Here is a 16,336-nt window from a genome sequence, read left to right as displayed (position 1 = left end):
TAAATATGGCTACATGATGAACATTTGTAAGTTTTTTATTTTATTTATTTATTTTTTAAATATGCAGATGTGAGTTGGTAATTCCTACCAACCACCTTTTACACATTACAGAAATACAAACTCTGCTATGGAATGGAGGATCTTGTCAAGGAGAAACGTTTTCAGTTTGTTGTAGAGCTGTGCACTCTTTTCTGTGCTAAAAAACAACCATAACATGGAGTACTAAATGTCCTGGTACTGTAATTATGTACACCATTGTTTCTTTTGAACAGTAGTGTATCATTTACAACAAACTTCATGAGGGAATAAATGTACTGTGAAGCAGTAGCCAGAATGCCCAACTCTTTAAACAGATGTCTACAAGACGATCATAAGTGAGCATGATATATTATTCATACAGCACATATTTGAAAACTTTCTTCCTAAAAGATGAGTTGCCCCAGAATATTATTCTGGAACACATTATTGAATGAGAATATGAAAAATATGTATACATACTGATTTTTCTTTCCCCATGATTTGCAATAATACTAAGTGGAAATGTGGCTGACCTATATTTAGGGATTCCAAAATATACTTTTTCCAGTTTAAATTTTCATCAATATGGACACCTAAGACTTCTGAAGTTTCTACTCTATTTCCTCACCATGTGTTATACTTTACGTTGATGTACAGAACTGAATATGTTGTGCCTTTTTAAAATTGAGCATGAGATCATTCACAGAAAACTAGTCAATACTACTTTTATGAACATTGTTTACAATTACTTACATTTATGAATGTATGCTTATATTGATTACAATACCAGTGTCATCAGCAAAAAGAACTTGTGCTGTTTGTTGTATATTAGGTTGAAGTTCATTCATATATATGAGGAACAATAGTGGAACCAAGACTGGGCCTTAGGGAGTCCCATATGTGATTTCTTCCTGGTCAGATTTGTGTCCCCAGATTATATTGGCTAAATTTCTAAATAAAACTTTCTGCACTCTTTTGGTTATATATGGCATTATCCATTGGTTTTCTATACCATCAATACAACAAAGCTTCAATTTATCTAGAAGAATATTGTGAGTTATGTGGTCAAAAGCCATGGGTAAGTCACAGAAAATACCAACCATCCATTAGTTTGCTATACCATCAATCCCACAAAGCTTCAATTTATCTAGGAGAACATTGTGAGTCACGTGGTCAAACGTCATGGGTAAGTCAGAGAAAATACCAACCATGACTATTTTATTATTTAATTCTGGTAAAAATTGATGTGTGAACATGTAAATGGCATTCTCAGTAGAGCAACTCTTCTAAAAACCCAGACTATGACTTATTGTTGCTAAGATGAGATACTATTCTAGAATACATCTCATCCTGTCAGTAGTGAAAAAGGTCTGTAGCTACTGATGTCTCTCTTATCACTTTTCTTAAGGAGAAGTTTAACAAAGGCATGTTTCTCTCTCTCTCTCTCTCTCTCTCTCTCTCTCTCTCTCTCTCTCTCTCTCTCTCTCTCTCTCTCTCTCTCTCTGGAAAAATGCTTTGAATTAGTGATGCATTACACACATCAGTGTATTGAAGACACGATCAAATCAGATGAGCTTTTGTGTTTGAGAGAATGTACAATTTTTTAATTTCAGAAAGAGAAGTTGGTGATACATTCATAGAACTGAATTTTATGAGAGTTATTTTTTTCAGCATACTGCTGGTTTTTTTTCTTGAACCCTTTGCCCCTTGCTTTCTACAGTATTTAAGTAACAATTATTAAATAGATTTGCTACCTGTGACTCTCATTTATAGCCCTTCCATTCAGTTCAGTAGTGATATTATCCTGTTCTATGGCTGTCTGTTCCATCTCTGCTTTCACTACATTCTATATAGCACTAAGCCTGTTGTTGGAATTACTGATTTCTGAGATTATGTGCATGTTCAATGATTTTCTATTAATCTTTATTAGTAATTCTGAGTAGTTTTCATGTTGTCCAGCTTCTGCAGGATCTCTACTTGTTCTTGCAAAAGACACATTTCTCTTTTTCTTACACATCATACTGTAATCCCTCTAGTGATCCATGGTCTCTTACATTGCTGTTTAATGTCCTTTTGATTGGCCTATGTGGAAACTTATTTTCAGATAATGATATGAATTTATCATTGAATACATTAAATTTTATGTTAGCATTTGGTTCATTATAAATTTCATCCCAGGTCATCTCTTGTGAACTATTCTCAAAAACATTTTTGCTGCAGTCGTCAATTATTCTAAATGATTTTTATTAATGAGTTTCCATACAGAAAAGCACTATGTTATTAATCCTGACTAATTATGTGTTATGATCAGAGAGAACATTTGTTTACCAGCTAAACAGTTATTTTCTTGCTTTGAACCTTACCAAGGAAAGCATTATTAGTTTGACTCCCACAGTCTTCATCCCCCCATGTTGGAAGCTTTTATTACTGAGATTGAACTGTAGTATCCAATTAAGGTTTCCAGATCATTCTTCCTATCAGAATCACTTAGAAAATCTCCATTGAATTCTTCACAGATTATTAACTGCTTGCTTCTGTCTGACAGATATCACAGTAACAAATCAAGACTCCTCATAAACAGTTCAAAATTTCCCAGTAGGTATCTGTATACCACTGCAATTGAAAGTGAACTATTTTTTGGTACTCGCTTCTATGTGCAGATCACCATAAAATCTACTTGTCTCAATATTTTTGAACTTGTATTCTGTCTTACCATATGTATCAACCCCTCCTTTTCCCATACTTGTTCTGCATGAGTAAGCTGTTAGAGTGTAATTATTTAAATGTAGCTTATCTAACCCTGTGGTTATGTGGTGCTGAGATAGGTGCAGGATGTCTATCTTTTCAGAATTCTCTAAATTTTTCAAACAGACAAGAAGCTCTTCTACCTTATTTTTCAGACCACTAATATTGTAATAATAATTTTATTGCCATCCGCCCATTACATCAACAGACAATGTAACACATGTTATACAACACAATTGATAATTTAAGAGAAATAACAATATTATATTACAGTTGAAAAATTCATTTATGTCATAGAATGGATAGGTAACTAGTCAGTCATACAGCATTTGTTTGAATGCCTGTACGGGTAATTCTCATACAGATTGTGGAATCTTATTAAATAATTTGTGGCCCATGAGTTCATAACTGTTCAGTGATTTTGAGAGTCTGTGGTATGGGGTATAATTGCATCTGTTGCCTCTTGTTCTCTAACAATGGACATTTTCTCTGTATTTTGCATCTGGTAACTTCTTTTATGTGTAAATAAAAATGTAGTATATTTATAACTGTATTAGTCATGATCTTTTGTTCACAAAACAATAGTTTACAGTGTGCCTTGTAAGAAAAATGAGTAAATACCCTAACATCTCTTTTATGCCTACAACTAGAGCTCCCCCATAAAATAGTACCATATGTTAGTATGCTTTGGAAGGAAGAAAAACAGGATGTTCAGACAGACTTTTTGAGTACACAGTCCATAAGTCAGCTTAACAGAAAAATTACTCTCGCCAGCTTAACACTAATACATTGTACATGTTGACCACTAGATAATTTATTGTCTAAATATACCCACAAGAACTTAAAATAACTATGATCATCTGATGAAGCTTGTCTTTCAGACTAAAAACCATATGCTAAGTTTTGTTGTCATTCAATAAGAAGACATTTGCTTTAAACTAGTTGGAAGCTTGTTCCATTGTCTACGCAACTTTTAAGGCTGCTGAGATTATTACGACAATGAAGAAAGGTTGTATCATATGTATATAGAACTGAACTAGACTTTATAAAAGATGGCAGATCATTGATCATTATTAGGAACAAAAAAGAGCCCCATATGAATCTTTGAGGAACACCTACCTTAACTTGCTCTATTCTCAACGTTTCCTTGCCAACACAGATAAGTTCTGTAGATACAATTTTAAAAGTTTAAGGCTGTTGCCTTCAATACCAAGGAATTCATTTTTTTCCAGACAGGGTTGTGCCCTACACAGTCAAACGCTTTACTTAGACCACAAAAAGTGGCTTGAGAAAAGCTTTTATCCTCAAACACTTGATGTATTTATTTGACTACAGAGTCTATAGCATCAACCATTGACAAATTTTTCCTAAAACCATACTGTGATTCATTAATTATTCCTATATTTTCAAAGTAAACATATAATTGTTGGTAAATTACACATTCCTGTACTTTAGGAAAAGCCAGGACTATAGAAATTGGCGTGTAACTTGAAGATGAGTCAGTATCTCCTTTTTTATGTATTGGAACTAACCTAGACACTTTTAGCTCATCAGAAAAATATTCCTCAGCTATGCACTTGTTTATACAATATGTTAAGGGATACACAATACAATCTATTACTTTCTCTAGTATGTTACAAGATATGTCATATATATCTACACTATCTGATGGTTTTAGCAGTTTTACCATTCTTAGGACAAGACTGAGAGACCTCAGAGAAGGAAGACATCTGTGTATTAGCCAGTGGTTTACAGCCAGTTTTTGGAATAATCTGTGATGGATTACTATTCCTACTTCCTCAATTGATTATGTGAATTTCTCCTGCTTTATTTCTTTCTTGATTGTCTTTGGTGTCGATGTACTGCATTGCTGCACTGGCTGAAAAATGGAGAGTGGAAGATCAAGACTGACTACTTTAAATGATGTAGACGACAGGTACACATTTGCATTTATTTTCACTATTCACAAACCCCCAATATACACAGTTAATATGGCCAGTGCACTATTGGTTAACTTTTGATAAGCCTCATTAATAATTTGCAGGCATATGTCATCATAATTCTACAATAGTTTACTGTTGAATATTTATGAGCATTAAAAACTGAACCACACATTTCACAGTCTTTCAAATAAACTGAACAAACACTGTCATGGTTTTAACACATGGACTGTTCCACTTATTTCACAGTTAAGTGGATGCATTGTTGTTGATCTAACAAATACAAGTTCTTCATCTGAAACTCGAGACCAAAAATCGGACCCTTACACACTACTGGCCATTAAAATAGCTACACCAAGATGCAGATGATGAATGGGTATTCATTGGACAAATATATTATACTAGAACTGAGATGTGATTACATTTTCACGCAATTTGTGTGCACCTCTGGCCGTAATAATGGCCTTATACACCTGGGCATTGAGTCAAACAGATTTTGGATGGCGTGTACACGCACAGCTGCCCATGCAGCTTCAACATGATACCACAGCTCATCAAGAGTAGTGACTGGCGTATTGTGATGAGCCAGTTGCTCAGCCACCATGGACCAGACATTTTCAATTGGTGAGAGATCTGGGAAATGTGCTGACCAGGGCAGCAGTCTAACATTTTCTGTATCCAGAAAGGCCCGTACAGGACCTGCAACATGTGGTCGTGCATTATCCTGCTGAAATGTAGGGTTTCGCAGGGATTGAATAAAGGGTAGAGCCACGGGTCATAACACATCTTAAATATAACGTCCACTGTTCAAAGTGCCATCAATGCGAACAAGAGGTGACCGAACATGTAACCAATGGCACCCCATACCATCATGCCGGGTGATACGCCAGTATGGCGATCACGAATACACACTTCCAGTGTGCATTCACCGCAATGTCACCAAACACGGATGCAACCATCATGATGCTGTAAACAGAACCTGGATTCATCCGAAAAAATGACGTTTTGCCATTCGTGCACCCAGGTTTGTCGTTGAGTACACCATCGCAGACGCTCCTGTCTGTGATGCAGCATCAAGGGTAACCACAGCCAAGGTCTCCGAGCTGATAGTCCATGCTCCTGAAAACGTCATCAAACTGTTCGTGCAGGTTGTTGTTGTCTTGCAAACATCCCCATTTGTTGACTCAGGCATCGAGATGTGACTGCACGATCCGTTACTGCCATGTGGATAAGATGCCTGTCATCTCGACTGCTAGTGATACAACGCCATTGGGAATTTAGCATAGCGTTCCATATTACCCTCCTGAAACCACCAATTCCATATTCTGCTAACAGTCATTGGATCTTGACCAACGTGAGCAGCAATGTCACAGTATGATAAACCGCAAATGCGATAAGCTACAATCCGACCATTATCAAAGTCGGAAACATGATGGTATGCATTTCTTCTCCTTACACGAGGCATCACAACAACGTTTTACCAGGCAATGCCTGTCAACTGCTGTTTGTGTATGAGAAATAGGTTGGAAACTTTCCTCATTTCAGGACATTGTAGGTGTCGCCACCTGTGCCAACCTTGTGTGAATACTCTGAAAAGCTGATCGCTTACATATCACAGCATCTTCTTCCTGTCAGTTAAATTTCACGTCTGTAGCATGTCATCTTCATGGTGTAGCAATTTTAATGTCCAGTAGTGTATATCCTCACAATAACAGGAACTGAAACTGCACATTGTTTGATGTTTATAGAAATTACAATTAAAACTCCCTTTATTATTTCCAACCTTACACTCTCCTTCTCTTCTTCCTCAGCAACCTCCTCTGTGGTCAAAACTCTTAATGGCAAATCTATTTCAGTTTGCACACACTTGTCCATACCTTCCAGAAATGATACTACATGCCTACTTCTGTTGCAATTAAAACTAAACTTACCACTACCAAAATCAATATTTACACACCATTTTCACAAGAAATTAGTCCCAAATATTACATGAATGCTGAGAGTTTGAATTACCAAGAAATTTATCTCCAACAGCTGTCCTGCCAATTCCACAGTTAATAGTACGTCTTGTTTCACACTTTTTGATAGCTTACCAGTAGCACCAATAATGTTTATTACAGAAACATGCATCACTACTATACCCCCTGTGTTCTTAATAGATTCAAAAAATGCCTGTGAAATGACATTCAAATCACTACCACTACCCAGTAAACACTTATCATGTATCCCTTGTACACTTGCTGTTACTATAGGATGCCACACAGTTCATTTTTACTTACCATGAGATCTTCTTTATACAACAAATCCTCATTAATCCTTTCCCTGGAAAAACTATCATCCTGCTTACCAAAATAATTATCAGACATGGTCAAATGACTGATAGCATGAGATTAGGTTAGATTAATACTTGTTCCATAGATCATGAATACGACACTTCGTAATGATGTGGAACATGTCAGGTTAATAAAAGATGTCTGTACAAGATATTACATTACACAAAATATTGCATGACACTAATGTTTAAGTTTTTTTTTCCCTTAATTTATATCTAAAAATTCAGCCAATGAGTAGAAGGAGTTGTCATCTAGAAATTCTTTTAATTTATTTTCAAATGTTAGTTGGCTATCTGTCAGGCTTTTGATGCTGTTTGGTAAGTGACCAAAGACTTTTGTAGCAGCATAATTTACCCCTTTCTGTGCCAAAGTCAGATTTAACCCTGCATAGTGAAGATCATCCTTTCTCCTCGTGTTACAGCTATGCACACTGCTATTACTTTTGAACTGGGTTGGATTATTAACAACAAATTGCATAAGTGAATATATATACTGTGAGGTTACTGTGAGGATCCCTAGATCCTTAAATAGATGTCTGCAGGATGACCGTGGGTGGGCTCCAGCAATTATTCTGATTACACGTTTTTGAGCAATGAATACTTTTCTCCTCAATGATGAATTACCCCAGTATGATGCCATTTGAGAGCAGTGAATGAAAGTAGGCATAGTTAGCTAATTTACTGAGATTCTTATCACCAAAATTTGCAATGCATGGTCCTCTTCCTCATTACTACTCTCAAACTCTAACTCTTCATTAGGCCTAATATTATCTTCCTTTAATCTTTCTTTACTTAACATATTTTGATCATTATCAATTATAAATTCAAATACTATTTTGTCTCTCTAACTACATATAACAGCATGTCGAATTTTCTAGAAACACAAAGGTGATACCCTTAGATGACCTATACAAGGATATTATTACTAGCTTACAACTATCAATGACTATACCAGCAGCTTCAAATTTCTGTTGATTACACAGATACTTCAGGTCCAACCTATTAATGGAGCAACTGAGTGACTGGTTGATATAGATTGCAACACCCATAAAAAAAAGATGAAATATGCTATCCTTATTTTTCTGTGCATATTTAAACGTTCTGTGGGGCTATTCCGTTATTTTGACTTCTTTCAAAACAGGGTACCTGAATCCTGATAAAACTTTATGTATCTGAGAATAAAACACAGAAATTATTAAAATAAATGACATACATTGGTATTCAGGCAACAAAGACACATAACAATAATTCCTTTTAAAGTGCAGGCATGAAATGAGTGCTATCCATGATCTGTTCATTTGGAAACCCTCATTTCAGTTGAGCAAATTGTTTGTTAATTGTATTTCTACAGCTTCCTTTCACCAAGAGGATGAGTCTGTCACAAGTGTCTTGCCTTTCCCCATAATCCATGGAAACAATCTTACATCTAATATACAAGTTCTTTTTGGAGAGGAAACTAGTACTCTAATCAATCCAAGTGTACATACAGAAACAAAAGAAATGGTAAACAATGTTCTCAAAAGTAACACTGACTGATTTTTGACAAATGTTCACACCCTCCATTTTAAAAAGACGTAACATGTTCAATTCTGACCAGCTAGCAGTACTGCACCAATGATAAACATAACGCATGGTGAGAAAATTATAAATAGGTTGGAAATTATTAGGTGTTTATATTGATGAGAATTTATAATGGAAATAACACTCTTTCAAACTCCTAAAACAGCTTAGTTCAAACCACATTAAACTACGGAAAATCCAGGATGGAATATGCTAAAGCTTTGTTCGCCAAAAGCTTATTTTCTGACAGTCTTTTTATTGTGACTATCTGTGACTCAGCATCGCTATTATATGGTAAGTAACAACTTAGTTCAGCCAAATTTGCACTTAGAATCATTGCAAATGTTGGGGGGAGACAAATCAGTATGTTGACATATTTTGCTTACTGTCATTCAATAATGTCATATGGAATAAAGTTCTACTGTAACTCATTTTTAAGAAAAAAGTTTTCATTGCTCAAAAATGTGCTGTAAGTATAATATGTGGTGCTCACCCTTAATCATCTTGTAGACATCTGTTTAAGGAGTTGTGCGTTCTGACTACTGCCTCACAGTAGATTTATACCCTCATGAAGTTTATTGTAAACAATACACTACAGTTCAGAAGAAACAATGATGTTCATAACTACAGCAGCAGAATGAAAAAAAAATCATTACTCCACATTAAAGTTGTCTTTTACACAAAAAGGGGTGCACAATGCTGTCAAAAAAATTATAGTCACTTACCTAGTGGCACAAATTGTCTCAGACAGAGCAAAGTGAAATTTGAAGATAAAATTAATAAGTTTCTCCTTGACAACTCCATCTGTTCCGTAGAATAATTTCTATTATTGTAATCTATAAAAGGTGATTGGCAGGAATTATTGACTCACATCTGTATATTTAAAAAACAAAATAAAACTTACAAACGGTCAGCATGTAGTCATATTTATAAATTAATTTGAAATGTGAATGTAAGTGACTCACTCCACATCATTAAAATTTATTGTGAAGCATGATTCATGGTAGATGAAACTAGCTAACTAAGTAACTAACAGCCAGCAGAAATACAGTGCTAAGCCATGATTTGTTGGGATGTAGAAGGTGGGTATGTCTCTGATATTTGTAGACAGTTATTGTACAGTGTGAACTGTTTGTCTGATGTAATTTTCACCACACCAAGAGTTAATTTCATTAAATACCCACCTTTCCTAATAGCAGATCACGTTTTACAGATCCCAGAAGAGCTACTATCTTGGCTGTGGGTGGACGATCATACCCACTTTATTTGTCTTCATTATTTTGGCAATTTTTGAAGATATATTTCCCACATATAGTAGAAAGGCCATAGACTTTATATTTATTTATTCATGGTCTTCCTTTAGTTATTCTGACAATTTCTCTCAAAGGTCTCTCATAATCTGATGTTTTGTATGTCCACTTATCCCAAATACCTCTTCAAGTTGCAGCAGTTAAGTCTGTAGGTGGGACTGTGGTGAAAGCTAACATTGAAGTTGTCTGAGTTATGCTATCTGGGTATGTGAATACATGAAGCATGACCTCCACATTCATAGGTTGTGGAAAGACAGTAATAGAGAAATTGGGAAGTATATTTACTACCAGGACCAGTATATGAGGGGATTGAGGAACAAAGTTCATAATTTTGTTATTTAATAATAATAATAATAGCTTTATTCAACATCGAATGGTACCCTACACATGTACAAAGAAACAGTTATGATTGCAGTTATTTGTACAATGCACAAGACACATTCTTCTGAATACATCATTAATTTACAACAAAATTACAGTAAGATGTTTACTGATTTCTATTTACATAATTTCACAAAGCATTTGTTGTTCTTCATATAATTATGGTACTCTTCTAATGTGTAGAAAGGGTGGTTTACTAAAAATTTCTTAAGCTGATGTTTCAGTTTAACTGTAGGAAAAGTCATGACTGCACTAGGCAGTGCATTAGCTAATTTTATACCTGTGTATTGAGGCCCATTTTCATAAAGTGCTGTTCTGTGGCTGCTGATGTAAAATCTTTCTTTATTTCTAGTATTGTACTGGTGGAAATCCGAATAAGTGTTTTGGTGCAGCCTTTTCACAAGCAATATGGCTTTTAGGATGCATGTGTTTATAACAGTCAACACCCCTGTTTTTGGAAACAAGTTGCGACAAGATTCCCTATATTTTGCTCCACAGATTATTCTCACACCCCTTTTTTGAAGAATGAGTAGCTTATATAGATTAACTTTGGTTGTTGCCCCCCCAAATTTCAGTACCATATTTCAAGTGAGAGGAGAAAAGAGCATGGTATGCAGTCTTTAGGACTATAATGTCTTTACAGAACTTGCTAATAGTACTGATTGCAAAAATATTTTTTGACAACTTAGTTGCTAGGGAGTCAATAAATGTGTCCCATTTCAGGTTGCTTTGGATTGTTAGACCAAGGAATTTTACACTAGACTCTTTCTTTATCAATTCTTTGCCAAGTTATAATTTAATTTCATTGTTCAAAATTCCTTTGTTAAACTCCATCAAACATGTTTTACTGGCACTTACATTTAAGTGGCTTTCATTACAAAACTGAACAATTTCTTTTGTTACATTATTACACATTATTATATGATACCTTTTTACACATAACGGACATGTTATTGGCATACAGAACAGTTTTGAAATTTATAGTACAGTATTTAATATCAAGAACAGAAGGGGGCCCAACACAGAGACCTGGGGCAAGCCATATTTTATGTAAGTGATCTCTGATTTGTAGACACCACTTTCCGTTTTAAGCAGAACAAACTGTTTTCCACTGCTCATATAACACTTTATTAGGTCATAAGCAACACCTCTAATGCACATGTTCCATAGCTTGTTTAATAGGATCTCAACATTTACACAATCAAAGGCTTTTTCCAGGTCTAGGTATACACCTGTCACATGTTCCTTGCTTTTGATACCCCCTAATACCTCTTCAATTAGTTGAGCAGCTGCAATTTAACTTGTCATAATTTGATACTGGTGAGTACATGGAATAATCTTTGGATACTGTTGCCATGAATTAGACACTTTATTTATATGAATTCAAGTAGTACATACACAATACTAAGAGAACACTTGAGTCCAGAGCACATGAGAGAAGACAACAGTTGGAACTGAAAGACAAAGACAATCATTTTTCTCATTGTTTCTAATACGATTTGGCTGTCAATGTTGATTTTGGCCATCAATGCCATCACTGGCTAAGTAAAACAACAAGTGTAAATGACAACATTTTCCATCAGTACCATCAATAAATGAATTTATTAACAATCATGATTTACACCTGTTTGCAATCCTCAAATGACAGCTCACTGTGAAGTGTGTAAATACACATTGTCCCTTTTAAGAGTACTCTGTCCTGATGTCAATTATGCATTGATGAACTTCATAAGGAGCTGTCACTTGAGAATGGCAAAATGGCAGAAATTGCAATTCAGATAGAAAATTTAGTCATTTCAAAAATATTGTAGGACTGTGGATACAACCAACCAAATAATGTGGCCTAACAGTAAATGGATATTTACTTGACATTCTTTCTTTGCCTATATGAGCACTATTTAAGTACAGGAACGGAAATTTTAAATTCTGAAGATTATAAATTAGAAACTTCCTACAGTAGAAGCATATGGAGAAAGGAGGAGATGTCATGCATGTGAAAAATAATCACAAATGGAAAATGATAGATGTGAAACAATGGAAAATGCAGGATGGAATAATTACAATGTTACAAAAAAGATAGATAGCTACTCACCATATAGAGGAGACACTGAGCTGCAGACAGTCACACCAAACTACTGCTAAATATATGAACTTTCGGCCAGATGGCAAGCACACACATACATGACCAGTGTCTCTGGCAACTGAGGACAATGCAACAACTATAAGTCATGTGTTATAAAAGCAATCAGACTAGTAATGGCCTCACAATAGACATCTTTGGAAGGAATCTGCAAGCCATCAGCTGGATAGAGCTGCTGGATAGAGGTGTATGAGGCAGTAAATGTAAATCCTAAATTTAATGCTTTACTATAACAAAATGGATTAAAGTATCAAGAAATATGTACATTTTATGTAAAATATTTTTCTTTAATGAGAAGAGTTATTTGAAAAATTAAAGGTATGCCTCTCATTTCAGAGTTTAATAATTTTGAAAATAAAATCAAAAGAGTATGGAGCATAGTTAGAATCCATTTTTAGGAGTGTTTGTCAGGGAACAAAATGATTTAGTAATTAAAGATAATGACCAAATGATTTATGACACCAAACATATAGGAAGCCTCTGTATAGGTCATTTTGTAAGTTTAACTGAGTAATTCAGTACAGACAGTTCAAACCACCCAAAGATGTAAACAACTATCTATGAGCAGCACTTATTAGATGAAGGGGATCCAAGAGCCAATCAGTTCCAGTCATTCCACCAGGAAGGAGGTACACGGCTCGTGTTGTCTGTAGTTCAACCATGCATAGACAGTCAATACTGAAGTTTGATCACATCTGCATTGTTACTTTGTGCCAGGAAGGGGTGGCTCTCAACAAGGGAAGTGTCCAAGTATCTTGGAGTGAACCAACATGATGTTGTTTGGACATGGAGGAGATACAGAGAGACACAAACTGTCAATGACATGCCTTGCTCAGGCCGCCCAAGGACTACTACTGCACTGGATGACTGCTACCTACAGATTGTGGCTCGGAGGAACCCTGACAGCAAAGCCACCATATTGAATAATGTTTTTCGTTCAGCCACAGGACATTGTGTTATGACTCAAACTGTGGGAAATAGGCTGCATGATGCACAACTTCACTCCTGATGTCCATCGTGAGGTCCATCTTTGCAACCACGGCACCATGCAGTGCAGTACATATGGGCCCGACAACATGCCAAAAGGACAGCTCAGGATTGGCATCATGTTCACTTCACCAATAAGTGTCACATATGCCTTCAACCAGACAATCATTGTGATGTGTTTGGAGGCAATCCAGTCAGACTGAATGCCTTAGACACACTATCCAGCGAGTGCAGCAAGGTGGAGGTTCCCTGCTGTTTTGGGGTGGCATTATGTGGGGTGGATGTATGCTGCTGGTGGTCATGGAAGGCACTGTAATGGCTGTACAATACATGAATGCCATCCTCTGACCGATAGTGCAACCATATTAGCATCATATTGGAGAGGCATTCATCTTCATGGACAAAAATTCGCACCCCCATCGTGCACATCTTGTGAATGACTTCCTTCAGGATAATGACATCACTTGACTAGAGTGGCCAGCGTGTTCTCCAAACATGAACCCTATCAAACATGCCTGGGGTAGATTGAAAATAGCTGTTTATGGATGACCCACCAATCACTCTGACGGATCTATGCTGAATTGCCATTGAGGAGTAGGACAATCTGGACCAACAGTGGCTTGATGAACTTGTGGATAGTATGCCACAATGAATACAGGCATGTATCAATGCAAGAGGAGGTGCTACTGGGTATTAAAAGTACCAGTGTGTGCAGCAATCAGGACAACCACCTCTGAAGGTCTTGCTGTATGGTGGTACAACATGCAATGTGTGGTTTTCATGAGCAATAAAAAGGGTGGACATGATGTTTATGTTGACCTCTATTCCAGTTTTCTGTACAGGTTCTTAAACTCTTGGAACTGAGGTGATGCACAACGTTTTTTGGTGTGTGTAATTGAAGTTCCATTTTCATAACACTGTAACAAAAGAACCACTGTCCAGAATGAAGTTAAATTTGAAGAGAATATTATCAAAGAAGGTGTAAGTGTTATGAAAACAAACAAAAAATTAAAACTTTCCCTTTAGATAGTGCTGTAAGAATCATAACATAAATGGGTTTGCCTACAAATGACAGATGAATAACAATACAATTACTATGGTGTGTGTTGTACATTAAAACAACCACACTGTGCATGTATACACAAGTTTGGCATTCAACATTTGTGGCACTGTTAGCTAGGTAAGCCCATCCACCACAGCAGGGTTGTAACACATCAGATGGGAAAAAATCAGTCTTTAATTCTCCTGAGACTGAAAACCACATTAAAAGTAACACTGACATCAGCCTTTAACTGTCCTGAGACCAAAAAACACAAAAATTAAGAATGAAATTGATTTTTAATTGTCATGACACTGGTACAATACATGTTTAATATACTGTCCAACATTTTCTGCCACAAGTTGAAACTGAGACAAAGTGTGTTCCATAACAGATCAAAGTATGTCAAGGGTCATATTAAGAATGTGTTGCACAGTGAATTCCTGCAGTTAAGCTATGTTTGTAACTGGAGCACTGAACACAGCATCTTTCAGATAACCCCACAAGCAGAAGTCAACTGGATTAAGGTCAGGTGATCTGGAGGCCCAGGTTGTAGGGAAATGATGGCTGATAATTCTAGCATTTCCAAAATGCCTCTGCAGCATCTGCTTCACTGGCTGTCCAATGTGCAGAAGAGTATCATCTTGCAGAAAAATGATCCTAGCCACACATTCACAGTACTGAAGCGTCTGGATGAGATTTGTATACAAAAGAGTCTCATAGCATTTGCCAGTGATGATAAAGGTAACAGAACCCACAGGACCCATCTCCTTGAAAAAATACTGCCCAATTACAAACAGGGTTGTCAACCCACACCACACAATTATCTTCACAGAATAAAGCAACAACAGTTGATGTGCAAGTGGATTTTCCATTGCCCGTTGCAGTAGCCACCGGAAAGATCATGGGAGGCACACATCGGCACGGCGTGTCATGGATGGTAGTTGCCGCAAGTAGAGTCCCATCCACCAGAGGGCATGCGAGGATTCGGACGCGACCTCTGCCGGCGTAACAACAACAACAACTCATGCAGCACGGGCCGTGTCCAGTGAGTTAACATCGGGCATGCCTAGGACACAGTCCCGGTCTATGCTAAGTGAAGTGCGACGTAAACGTGAACAGTGTTACTACACCCATACTGTATTCTGCAGTTCTGGGTATTGACATGTCCTTGGAGATCAAAATGGGCTTCATCTCTCAATAGAATGTTCCATTGCCATTCATAGTCTGCTTCCATGCAAGCAAGACACTTTAGAACAGATGTTTGTCTTACTGGCTGGTTAGCATGCAGCAATTCCTGAACATGGGAAATCTTGCATGGATATCAATGCAGGATGTTTTGTAGAATTTTATGCACTTTGCTCACAGGTATATCCAAAGTTTGGGTAATTCCCCATGCAATGCATGTTTGCACACTTCCACTCAAAACCTCCTGTAATGCTGTCATCACATCTCCTACTGATGTTCGATCACCTATTTTCCTTGCTCTGGTAGACTGCACTTTAAAGGAACCTATCTTCTAAATTTTAATATCAGTTTCTCCACGCCTTTTGCAAACATTGGAGCAATGCCTTTTTCTGTATCCATGTGTAGAATTTCTGCAGAGTTACTAGCACACAGGCACCACTCTATTAAAAGAGCCTTACCAGCAGTGCGTGATCCTACATTGAGACAGTCATGCTGACTGTCTCTGACACAATCTGAGGCACAGCTGCATATTGCTTGTCTTTTATTTTGCATATTCTGTCACTTACAGTGCCAGCTAGTTGTAAAACATTTTTTGATAACATTTCCCCCTTCTTTGATAATATTCCATTCAAATTTGATGTCATTCAAAGCAGTGGTTCATTTTTTACAGCATTTTGAAACTGGAACTCTAATTAT

General features: G+C 36.6%; 1 protein-coding gene across 1 annotated transcript in view; it reads left to right on the top strand.

Moving 5' to 3' along the window:
- Positions 1-16,336, top strand: part of LOC124556412 (dynein axonemal heavy chain 7-like) — a 746,268-nt gene that overhangs the window by 691,488 nt on the left and 38,444 nt on the right. The window lies entirely within an intron of this gene.

This window comes from Schistocerca americana, chromosome X, assembly GCF_021461395.2.
Source record: "Schistocerca americana isolate TAMUIC-IGC-003095 chromosome X, iqSchAmer2.1, whole genome shotgun sequence".
NCBI lineage: Eukaryota > Metazoa > Arthropoda > Insecta > Orthoptera > Acrididae > Schistocerca > Schistocerca americana.
This window is presented reverse-complemented; position numbering and strand designations above follow the sequence as displayed.